Raw genomic sequence first — 13,638 nt, forward strand, 5'->3', positions numbered from 1 at the left:
CCAAGACACATTAGCCAAGACACCTTAGCCAAGACACCTTAGCCAAGACACCTTAGCCAAGACACATTAGCCAAGACACCTTAGCCAAGACACCTTAGCCAAGACACCTTAGCCAAGACACCTTAGCCAAGACACCTTAGCCAAGACACCTTAGCCAAGACACCTTAGCCAAGACACATTAGCCAAGACACATTAGCCAAGACACCTTAGCCAAGACACCTTAGCCAAGACACCTTAGCCAAGACACTTTAGCCAAGACACTTTAGCCGAGACACATTAGCCAAGACACATTAGCCAAGACACCTTAGCCAAGACACCTTAGCCAAGACACCTTAGCCGAGACACCTTAGCCAAGACACATTAGCCAAGACACCTTAGCCAAGACACCTTAGCCAAGACACCTTAGCCAAGACACAATAGCCAAGACACCTTAGCCAAGACACCTTAGCCAAGACACCTTAGCCAAGACACATTAGCCAAGACACTTTAGCCAAGACACCTTAGCCAAGACACCTTAGCCAAGACACATTAGCCAAGACACTTTAGCCAAGACACCTTAGCCAAGACACCTTAGCCAAGACACCTTAGCCAAGACACCTTAGCCAAGACACCTTAGCCAAGACACATTAGCCAAGACACTTTAGCCAAGACACCTTAGCCAAGACACCTTAGCCAAGACACATTAGCCAAGACACTTTAGCCAAGACACTTTAGCCAAGACACATTAGCCAAGACACCTTAGCCAAGACACCTTAGCCAAGACACCTTAGCCAAGACACCTTAGCCAAGACACATTAGCCAAGACACCTTAGCCAAGACACCTTAGCCAAGACATATTAGCCAAGACACATTAGCCAAGACACATTAGCCAAGACACCTTAGCCAAGACACATTAGCCGAGACACATTAGCAAAGACAACTTAGCCAAGACACCTTAGCCAAGACACTTTAGCCGAGACACATTAGCCAAGACACCTTAGCCAAGACACCTTATCCAAGACACCTTAGCCAAGACACCTTAGCCAAGACACCTTAGCCAAGACACCTTAGCCAAGACACATTAGCCAAGACACCTTAGCCAAGACACCTTAGCCAAGACACCGTAGCCAAAACACCTTAGCCAAGACACCTTAGCCAAGACACATTAGCCAAGACACCTTAGCCAAGACACCTTAGCCAAGACACCTTAGCCAAGACACCTTAGTCGAGACACTTTAGCCGGGACACCTTAGCCAAGACACATTAGCCGAGACACATTAGCAAAGACACCTTAGCCAAGACACCTTAGCCAAGACACCTTAGCCAAGACACTTTAGCCGAGACACATTAGCCAAGACACCTTAGCCAAGACACCTTAGCCAAGACACCTTAGCCAAGACACAATAGCCAAGACACTTTAGCCAAGACACATTAGCCAAGACACCTTAGCCAAGACACCTTAGCCGAGACACCTTAGCCAAGACACATTAGCCGAGACACATTAGCAAAGACACCTTAGCCACGACACCTTAGCCAAGACACATTAGCCAAGACACCTTAGCCGAGACACATTAGCCAAGACACATTAGCCAAGACACCTTAGCCAAGACACCTTAGCCAAGACACATTAGCCAAGACACCTTAGCCAAGACACCTTAGCCAAGACACCTTAGCCAAGACACCTTTGCCAAGACACCTTAGCCAAGACACCTTAGCCAAGACACCTTAGCCAAGACACATTAGCCAAGACACCTTAGCCAAGACACCTTAGCCAAGACACCTTAGCCAAGACACCTTAGTCGAGACACATTAGCCAAGACACCTTAGCCAAGACACATTAGCCGAGACACATTAGCAAAGACACCTTAGCCAAGACACCTTAGCCAAGACACCTTAGCCAAGACACTTTAGCCGAGACACATTAGCCAAGACACCTTAGCCAAGACACCTTAGCCAAGACACCTTAGCCAAGACACCTTAGCCAAGACACCTTAGCCAAGACACATTAGCCAAGACACCTTAGCCAAGACACCTTAGCCAAGACACCTTAGCCAAGACACCTTAGCCAAGACACCTTAGCCAAGACACATTAGCCAAGACACATTAGCCAAGACACCTTAGCCAAGACACCTTAGCCAAGACACCTTAGCCAAGACACCTTAGCCAAGACACAATAGCCAATACACCTTAGCCAAGACACCGTAGCCAAGACACCTTAGCCAAGACACATTAGCCAAGACACTTTAGCCAAGACACCTTAGCCAAGACACCTTAGCCAAGACACATTAGCCAAGACACTTTAGCCAAGACACCTTAGCCAAGACACCTTAGCCAAGACACCTTAGCCAAGACACCTTAGCCAAGACACCTTAGCCAAGACACATTAGCCAAGACACTTTAGCCAAGACACCTTAGCCAAGACACCTTAGCCAAGACACATTAGCCAAGACACTTTAGCCAAGACACTTTAGCCAAGACACATTAGCCAAGACACCTTAGCCAAGACACCTTAGCCAAGACACCTTAGCCAAGACACCTTAGCCAAGACACATTAGCCAAGACACCTTAGCCAAGACACCTTAGCCAAGACATATTAGCCAAGACACATTAGCCAAGACACATTAGCCAAGACACCTTAGCCAAGACACATTAGCCGAGACACATTAGCAAAGACACCTTAGCCAAGACACCTTAGCCAAGAAACTTTAGCCGAGACACATTAGCCAAGACACCTTAGCCAAGACACCTTATCCAAGACACCTTAGCCAAGACACCTTAGCCAAGACACCTTAGCCAAGACACCTTAGCCAAGACACATTAGCCAAGACACCTTAGCCAAGACACCTTAGCCAAGACACCGTAGCCAAAACACCTTAGCCAAGACACCTAAGCCAAGACACATTAGCCAAGACACCTTAGCCAAGACACCTTAGCCAAGACACCTTAGCCAAGACACCTTAGTCGAGACACTTTAGCCGAGACACCTTAGCCAAGACACATTAGCCGAGACACATTAGCAAAGACACCTTAGCCAAGACACCTTAGCCAAGACACCTTAGCCAAGACACTTTAGCCGAGACACCTTAGCCAAGACACCTTAGCCAAGACACCTTAGCCAAGACACCTTAGCCAAGACACCTTAGCCAAGACACAATAGCCAAGACACTTTAGCCAAGACACATTAGCCAAGACACCTTAGCCAAGACACCTTAGCCGAGACACCTTAGCCAAGACACATTAGCCGAGACACATTAGCAAAGACACCTTAGCCACGACACCTTAGCCAAGACACATTAGCCAAGACACCTTAGCCGAGACACATTAGCCAAGACACATTAGCCAAGACACCTTAGCCAAGACACCTTAGCCAAGACACATTAGCCAAGACACCTTAGCCAAGACACCTTAGCCAAGACACCTTAGCCAAGACACCTTAGTCAAGACACCTTAGCCAAGACACCTTAGCCAAGACACCTTAGCCAAGACACCTTAGCCAAGACACCTTAGCCAAGACACATTAGCCAAGACACCTTAGCCAAGACACCTTAGCCAAGACACCTTAGCCAAGACACCTTAGTCGAGACACATTAGCCAAGACACCTTAGCCAAGACACATTAGCCGAGACACATTAGCAAAGACACCTTAGCCAAGACACCTTAGCCAAGACACCTTAGCCAAGACACTTTAGCCGAGACACATTAGCCAAGACGCCTTAGCCAAGACACCTTAGCCAAGACACCTTAGCCAAGACACCTTAGCCAAGACACCTTAGCCAAGACACATTAGCCAAGACACCTTAGCCAAGACACCTTAGCCAAGACACCTTAGCCAAGACACCTTAGCCAAGACACCTTAGCCAAGACACCTTAGCCAAGACACATTAGCCAAGACACATTAGCCAAGACACCTTAGCCAAGACACCTTAGCCAAGACACCTTTGCCAAGACACCTTAGCCAAGACACAATAGCCAAGACACCTTAGCCAAGACACCTTAGCCAAGACACCTTAGCCAAGACACATTAGCCAAGACACTTTAGCCAAGACACCTTAGCCAAGACACCTTAGCCAAGACACATTAGCCAAGACACTTTAGCCAAGACACCTTAGCCAAGACACCTTAGCCAAGACACCTTAGCCAAGACACCTTAGCCAAGACACCTTAGCCAAGACACATTAGCCAAGACACTTTAGCCAAGACACCTTAGCCAAGACACCTTAGCCAAGACACATTAGCCAAGACACTTTAGCCAAGACACTTTAGCCAAGACACATTAGCCAAGACACCTTAGCCAAGACACCTTAGCCAAGACACCTTAGCCAAGACACCTTAGCCAAGACACATTAGCCAAGACACCTTGGCCAAGACACCTTAGCCAAGACATATTAGCCAAGACACATTAGCCAAGACACATTAGCCAAGACACCTTAGCCAAGACACATTAGCCGAGACACATTAGCAAAGACACCTTAGCCAAGACACCTTAGCCAAGACACTTTAGCCGAGACACATTAGCCAAGACACCTTAGCCAAGACACCTTATCCAAGACACCTTAGCCAAGACACCTTAGCCAAGACACCTTAGCCAAGACACCTTAGCCAAGACACATTAGCCAAGACACCTTAGCCAAGACACCTTAGCCAAGACACCGTAGCCAAAACACCTTAGCCAAGACACCTTAGCCAAGACACATTAGCCAAGACACCTTAGCCAAGACACCTTAGCCAAGACACCTTAGCCAAGACACCTTAGTCGAGACACTTTAGCCGAGACACCTTAGCCAAGACACATTAGCCGAGACACATTAGCAAAGACACCTTAGCCAAGACACCTTAGCCAAGACACCTTAGCCAAGACACTTTAGCCGAGACACATTAGCCAAGACACCTTAGCCAAGACACCTTAGCCAAGACACCTTAGCCAAGACACCTTAGCCAAGACACAATAGCCAAGACACTTTAGCAAAGACACATTAGCCAAGACACCTTAGCCAAGACACCTTAGCCGAGACACCTTAGCCAAGACACATTAGCCGAGACACATTAGCAAAGACACCTTAGCCACGACACCTAAGCCAAGACACATTAGCCAAGACACCTTAGCCGAGACACATTAGCCAAGACACATTAGCCAAGACACCTTAGCCAAGACACCTTAGCCAAGACACATTAGCCAAGACACCTTAGCCAAGACACCTTAGCCAAGACACCTTAGCCAAGACACCTTAGCCAAGACACCTTAGCCAAGACACATTAGCCAAGACACCTTAGCCGAGACACATTAGCCAAGACACATTAGCCAATACACATTAGCCAAGACACCTTAGCCAAGACACCTTAGCCAAGACACATTAGCCAAGACACATCAGCCAAGACACATTAGCCAAGACACCTTAGCCAAGACACATTAGCCAAGACACCTTAGCCAAGACACATTAGCCAAGACACCTTAGCCAAGACACATTAGCCAAGACACATTAGCCAAGACACCTTAGCCAAGACACATTAGCCAAGACACATTAGCCAAGACACATTAGCCAAGACATCTTAGCCGAGACACGTTAGCCAAGACACCTTAGCCAAGACTCCTTAGAAAAGACACATTAGCCAAGACACATTAGCCAAGACACCTAAGCCAAGACACCTTAGCCAAGGCACCTTAGCCAAGACACCCTAGCCAAGAAAAATTAGCCAAGACACCTTAGCCAAGACACCTTAGCCAAGACACATTAGCCAAGACACCTTAGCCAAGACACATTAGCCAAGACACCTTAGCCAAGACACATTAGCCAAGACACATTAGCCAAGACACCTTAGCCAAGACACCTTAGCCAAGACACATTAGCCAAGACACCTTAGCCAAGGCACCTTAGCCAAGACAACTTAGCCAAGAAACATTAGCCAAGACACCTTAGCCAAGACACATTAGCCAAGACACATTAGCCAAGACACATTAGCCAAGACACCTTAGCCAAGACACATTAGCCAAGACACCTTAGCCAAGACACATTAGCCAAGACACCTTAGCCAAGACACATTAGCCAAGACACATTAGCCAAGACACCTTAGCCAAGACACATTAGCCAAGACACATTAGCCAAGACATATTAGCCAAGACTCCTTAGCCAAGACACATTAGCCAAGACACCTTAGCCAAGACACATTAGCCAAGACACATCAGCCAAGACACATTAGCCAAGACACCTTAGCCAAGACACATTAGCCAAGACACCTTAGCCAAGACACATTAGCCAAGACACCTTAGCCAAGACACATTAGCCAAGACACATTAGCCAAGACACCTTAGCCAAGACACATTAGCCAAGACACATTAGCCAAGACACATTAGCCAAGACATCTTAGCCGAGACACATTAGCCAAGACACCTTAGCCAAGACTCCTTAGCCAAGACACATTAGCCAAGACACATTAGCCAAGACACCTTAGCCAAGACACCTTAGCCAAGGCACCTTAGCCAAGACACCCTAGCCAAGAAAAATTAGCCAAGACACCTTAGCCAAGACACCTTAGCCAAGACACATTAGCCAAGACACCTTAGCCAAGACACATTAGCCAAGGCACCTTAGCCAAGACACCTTAGCCAAGACACATTAGCCGAGACAACTTAGCCAAGACACATTAGCCAAGACACCTTAGCCAAGACACCTTAGCCAAGACACATTAGCCAAGACACATTAGCCAAGACACCTTAGCCAAGACACATTAGCCAAGACACATTAGCCAAGACACCTTAGCCAAGACACATTAGCCAAGACACATTAGCCAAGACACATTAGCCAAGACACCTCAGCCAAGACACATTAGCCAAGACACCTTAGCCAAGACACATTATCCAAGACACATTAGCCAAGAAACCTTAGCCAAGACACATTAGCCAAGACACCTTAGCCAAGGCACCTTAGCCAAGACACCTTAGCCAAGAAACATTAGCCAAGACACCTTAGCCAAGACACATTAGCCAAGACACCTTAGCCAAGACACATTAGCCAAGACACCTTAGCCAAGACACATTAGCCAAGACACCTTAGCCAAGACACATTAGCCAAGACACCTTAGCCAAGACACATTAGCCAAGACACATTAGCCAAGACACCTTAGCCAAGACACATTAGCCAAGACACATTAGCCAAGACACCTTAGCCAAGACACCTTAGCCAAGACACATTAGCCAAGACACATTAGCCAAGACACCTTAGCCAAGACACCATATCCAAGACACATTAGCCAAGACACCTTAGCCAAGACACATTAGCCAAGACACCTCAGCCAAGACACCTTAGCCAAGACACCTTAGCCAAGACACATTAGCCAAGACACCTTAGCCAAGACACCTTAGCCAAGACATATTAGCCAAGACACATTAGCCAAGACACATTAGCCAAGACACCTTAGCCAAGACACATTAGCCGAGACACATTAGCAAAGACACCTTAGCCAAGACACCTTAGCCAAGACACTTTAGCCGAGACACATTAGCCAAGACACCTTAGCCAAGACACCTTATCCAAGACACCTTAGCCAAGACACCTTAGCCAAGACACCTTAGCCAAGACACCTTAGCCAAGACACATTAGCCAAGACACCTTAGCCAAGACACCTTAGCCAAGACACCGTAGCCAAAACACCTTAGCCAAGACACCTTAGCCAAGACACATTAGCCAAGACACCTTAGCCAAGACACCTTAGCCAAGACACCTTAGTCGAGACACTTTAGCCGAGACACCTTAGCCAAGACACATTAGCCGAGACACATTAGCAAAGACACCTTAGCCAAGACACCTTAGCCAAGACACCTTAGCCAAGACACTTTAGCCGAGACACATTAGCCAAGACACCTTAGCCAAGACACCTTAGCCAAGACACCTTAGCCAAGACACCTTAGCCAAGACACAATAGCCAAGACACTTTAGCCAAGACACATTAGCCAAGACACCTTAGCCAAGACACCTTAGCCGAGACACCTTAGCCAAGACACATTAGCCGAGACACATTAGCAAAGACACCTTAGCCACGACACCTTAGCCAAGACACATTAGCCAAGACACCTTAGCCGAGACACATTAGCCAAGACACATTAGCCAAGACACCTTAGCCAAGACACCTTAGCCAAGACACATTAGCCAAGACACCTTAGCCAAGACACCTTAGCCAAGACACCTTAGCCAAGACACCTTAGCCAAGACACCTTAGCCAAGACACCTTAGCCAAGACACATTAGCCAAGACACCTTAGCCAAGACACATTAGCCAAGACACCTTAGCCAAGACACTTTAGCCGAGACACATTAGCCAAGACACATTAGCCAAGACACCTTAGCCAAGACACCTTAGCCAAGACACCTTAGCCAAGACACCTTAGCCAAGACACCTTAGCCAAGACACTTTAGCCGAGACACATTAGCCAAGACACCTTAGCCAAGACACCTTAGCCAAGACACATCAGCCAAGACACATTAGCCAAGACACATTAGCCGAGACACATAAGCCAAGACACCTTAGCCAAGACACATTAGCCAAGACACATTAGCCAAGACACATTAGCCGAGACACATAAGCCAAGACACCTTAGCCAAGACACATTAGCCAAGACACCTTAGCCAAGACACCTTAGCCAAGACACATTAGCCAAGACACCTTAGCCAAGACACATTAGCCAAAACACATTAGCCAAGACACTTTAGCCAATACACCTTAGCCAAGACACCTTAGCCAAGACACATTAGCCGAGACACATTAGCAAAGACACCTTAGCCAAGACACCTTAGCCAAGACACCTTAGCCAAGACACTTTAGCCGAGACACATTAGCCAAGACACCTTAGCCAAGACACCTTAGCCAAGACACCTTAGCCAAGACACCTTAGCCAAGACACCTTAGCCAAGACACATTAGCCAAGACACCTTAGCCAAGACACCTTAGCCAAGACACCTTAGCCAAGACACCTTAGCCAAGACACCTTAGCCAAGACACATTAGCCAAGACACCTTAGCCAAGACACCTTAGCCAAGACACCTTAGCCAAGACACATTAGCCAAGACACCTTAGCCGAGACACATTAGCCAAGACACTTTAGCCAAGACACCTTAGCCAAGACACATTAGCCAAGACACCTTAGCCAAGCATCTTAGCCAAGACACCTTAGCCAAGAATCCTTAGCCAAGACACCTTAGCCAAGACACATTAGCCAAGACACCTTAGCCAAGACACCTTAGCCAAGACACATTAGCCAAGACACCTTAGCCAAGACACCTTAGCCAAGACACCTTAGCCAAGACACCTTAGCCAAGACACCTTAGCCAAGACACATTAGCCAAGACACATTAGCCAAGACACCTTAGCCAAGACACCTTAGCCAAGACACCTTAGCCAAGACACTTTAGCCAAGACACTTTAGCCGAGACACATTAGCCAAGACACATTAGCCAAGACACCTTAGCCAAGACACCTTAGCCGAGACACCTTAGCCAAGACACCTTAGCCAAGACACCTTAGCCAAGACACCTTAGCCAAGACACCTTAGCCAAGACACCTTAGCCAAGACACAATAGCCAAGACACCTTAGCCAAGACACCTTAGCCAAGACACCTTAGCCAAGACACATTAGCCAAGACACTTTAGCCAAGACACCTTAGCCAAGACACCTTAGCCAAGACACATTAGCCAAGACACTTTAGCCAAGACACCTTAGCCAAGACACCTTAGCCAAGACACCTTAGCCAAGACACCTTAGCCAAGACACCTTAGCCAAGACACATTAGCCAAGACACTTTAGCCAAGACACCTTAGCCAAGACACCTTAGCCAAGACACATTAGCCAAGACACCTTAGCCAAGACACCTTAGCCAAGACACTTTAGCCAAGACACATTAGCCAAGACACCTTAGCCAAGACACCTTAGCCAAGACACCTTAGCCAAGACACCTTAGCCAAGACACATTAGCCAAGACACCTTAGCCAAGACACCTTAGCCAAGACATATTAGCCAAGACACATTAGCCAAGACACATTAGCCAAGACACCTTAGCCAAGACACATTAGCCAAGACACATTAGCCAAGACACCTTAGCCAAGACACCTTAGCCAAGACACCTTAGCCAAGACACTTTAGCCAAGACACTTTAGCCGAGACACATTAGCCAAGACACATTAGCCAAGACACCTTAGCCAAGACTCCTTAGCCAAGACACATTAGCCAAGACACCTTAGCCAAGACACATTAGCCAAGACACATCAGCCAAGACACCTTAGCCAAGACACCTTAGCCAAGACACCTTAGCCAAGACACAATAGCCAAGACACCTTAGCCAAGACACCTTAGCCAAGACACCTTAGCCAAGACACATTAGCCAAGACACTTTAGCCAAGACACCTTAGCCAAGACACCTTAGCCAAGACACATTAGCCAAGACACTTTAGCCAAGACACCTTAGCCAAGACACCTTAGCCAAGACACCTTAGCCAAGACACATTAGCCAAGACACCTTAGCCAAGACACATTAGCCAAGACACATTAGCCAAGACACCTTAGCCAAGACACCTTAGCCAAGACATATTAGCCAAGACACATTAGCCAAGACACATTAGCCAAGACACCTTAGCCAAGACACATTAGCCGAGACACATTAGCAAAGACACCTTAGCCAAGACACCTTAGCCAAGACACTTTAGCCGAGACACATTAGCCAAGACACCTTAGCCAAGACACCTTATCCAAGACACCTTAGCCAAGACACCTTAGCCAAGACACCTTAGCCAAGACACCTTAGCCAAGACACATTAGCCAAGACACCTTAGCCAAGACACCTTAGCCAAGACACCGTAGCCAAAACACCTTAGCCAAGACACCTTAGCCAAGACACATTAGCCAAGACACCTTAGCCAAGACACCTTAGCCAAGACACCTTAGTCGAGACACTTTAGCCGAGACACCTTAGCCAAGACACATTAGCCGAGACACATTAGCAAAGACACCTTAGCCAAGACACCTTAGCCAAGACACCTTAGCCAAGACACTTTAGCCGAGACACATTAGCCAAGACACCTTAGCCAAGACACCTTAGCCAAGACACCTTAGCCAAGACACCTTAGCCAAGACACAATAGCCAAGACACTTTAGCCAAGACACATTAGCCAAGACACCTTAGCCAAGACACCTTAGCCGAGACACCTTAGCCAAGACACATTAGCCGAGACACATTAGCAAAGACACCTTAGCCACGACACCTTAGCCAAGACACATTAGCCAAGACACCTTAGCCGAGACACATTAGCCAAGACACATTAGCCAAGACACCTTAGCCAAGACACCTTAGCCAAGACACATTAGCCAAGACACCTTAGCCAAGACACCTTAGCCAAGACACCTTAGCCAAGACACCTTAGCCAAGACACCTTAGCCAAGACACCTTAGCCAAGACACATTAGCCAAGACACCTTAGCCAAGACACATTAGCCAAGACACCTTAGCCAAGACACTTTAGCCGAGACACATTAGCCAAGACACATTAGCCAAGACACCTTAGCCAAGACATCTTAGCCAAGACACCTTAGCCAAGACACCTTAGCCAAGACACCTTAGCCAAGACACTTTAGCCGAGACACATTAGCCAAGACACCTTAGCCAAGACACCTTAGCCAAGACACATCAGCCAAGACACATTAGCCAAGACACATTAGCCGAGACACATAAGCCAAGACACCTTAGCCAAGACACATTAGCCAAGACACATTAGCCAAGACACATTAGCCGAGACACATAAGCCAAGACACCTTAGCCAAGACACATTAGCCAAGACACCTTAGCCAAGACACCTTAGCCAAGACACATTAGCCAAGACACCTTAGCCAAGACACATTAGCCAAAACACATTAGCCAAGACACTTTAGCCAATACACCTTAGCCAAGACACCTTAGCCAAGACACATTAGCCGAGACACATTAGCAAAGACACCTTAGCCAAGACACCTTAGCCAAGACACCTTAGCCAAGACACTTTAGCCGAGACACATTAGCCAAGACACCTTAGCCAAGACACCTTAGCCAAGACACCTTAGCCAAGACACCTTAGCCAAGACACCTTAGCCAAGACACATTAGCCAAGACACCTTAGCCAAGACACCTTAGCCAAGACACCTTAGCCAAGACACCTTAGCCAAGACACCTTAGCCAAGACACATTAGCCAAGACACCTTAGCCAAGACACCTTAGCCAAGACACCTTAGCCAAGACACCTTAGTAAAGACACCTTAGCCAAGACACATTAGCCAAGACACATTAGCCAAGACACCTTAGCCAAGACACCTTAGCCAAGACACCTTAGCCAAGACACCTTAGCCAAGACACATTAGCCAAGACACCTTAGCCAAGACACCTTAGCCAAGACACCTTAGCCAAGACACCTTAGCCAAGACACCTTAGCCAAGACACATTAGCCAAGACACCTTAGCCAAGACACCTTAGCCAAGACACCTTAGCCAAGACACCTTAGCCAAGACACCTTAGCCAAGACACATTAGCCAAGACACATTAGCCAAGACACCTTAGCCAAGACACCTTAGCCAAGACACCTTAGCCAAGACACTTTAGCCAAGACACTTTAGCCGAGACACATTAGCCAAGACACATTAGCCAAGACACCTTAGCCAAGACACCTTAGCCGAGACACCTTAGCCAAGACACCTTAGCCAAGACACCTTAGCCAAGACACCTTAGCCAAGACACCTTAGCCAAGACACCTTAGCCAAGACACAATAGCCAAGACACCTTAGCCAAGACACCTTAGCCAAGACACCTTAGCCAAGACACATTAGCCAAGACACTTTAGCCAAGACACCTTAGCCAAGACACCTTAGCCAAGACACATTAGCCAAGACACTTTAGCCAAGACACCTTAGCCAAGACACCTTAGCCAAGACACCTTAGCCAAGACACCTTAGCCAAGACACCTTAGCCAAGACACATTAGCCAAGACACTTTAGCCAAGACACCTTAGCCAAGACACCTTAGCCAAGACACATTAGCCAAGACACCTTAGCCAAGACACCTTAGCCAAGACACTTTAGCCAAGACACATTAGCCAAGACACCTTAGCCAAGACACCTTAGCCAAGACACCTTAGCCAAGACACCTTAGCCAAGACACATTAGCCAAGACACCTTAGCCAAGACACCTTAGCCAAGACATATTAGCCAAGACACATTAGCCAAGACACATTAGCCAAGACACCTTAGCCAAGACACATTAGCCGAGACACATTAGCAAAGACACCTTAGCCAAGACACCTTAGCCAAGACACTTTAGCCGAGACACATTAGCCAAGACACCTTAGCCAAGACACCTTATCCAAGACACCTTAGCCAAGACACCTTAGCCAAGACACCTTAGCCAAGACACCTTAGCCAAGACACATTAGCCAAGACACCTTAGCCAAGACACCTTAGCCAAGACACCGTAGCCAAAACACCTTAGCCAAGACACCTTAGCCAAGACACATTAGCCAAGACACCTTAGCCAAGACACCTTAGCCAAGACACCTTAGCCAAGACACCTTAGTCGAGACACTTTAGCCGGGACACCTTAGCCAAGACACATTAGCCGAGACACATTAGCAAAGACACCTTAGCCAAGACACCTTAGCCA

General features: G+C 47.4%; 1 long non-coding RNA gene across 1 annotated transcript in view; it reads right to left on the reverse strand.

The window, feature by feature from the left end:
- Nucleotides 1-5,575: 5,575 nt before the first annotated feature.
- LOC125774466 (uncharacterized) overlaps nt 5,576-13,638 on the reverse strand; it is a 78,355-nt gene continuing 70,292 nt past the window's right edge. The window contains exon 10 of the long non-coding RNA XR_007420926.1: nt 5,576-6,939. This is a non-coding gene — a long non-coding RNA (uncharacterized LOC125774466). The remainder of the gene's footprint in view (nt 6,940-13,638) is intronic.

This window comes from Anopheles funestus, unplaced genomic scaffold (assembly GCF_943734845.2).
Source record: "Anopheles funestus unplaced genomic scaffold, idAnoFuneDA-416_04 scaffold_10_ctg1, whole genome shotgun sequence".
In the NCBI taxonomy this organism is placed as follows: Eukaryota; Metazoa; Arthropoda; class Insecta; order Diptera; family Culicidae; genus Anopheles; species Anopheles funestus.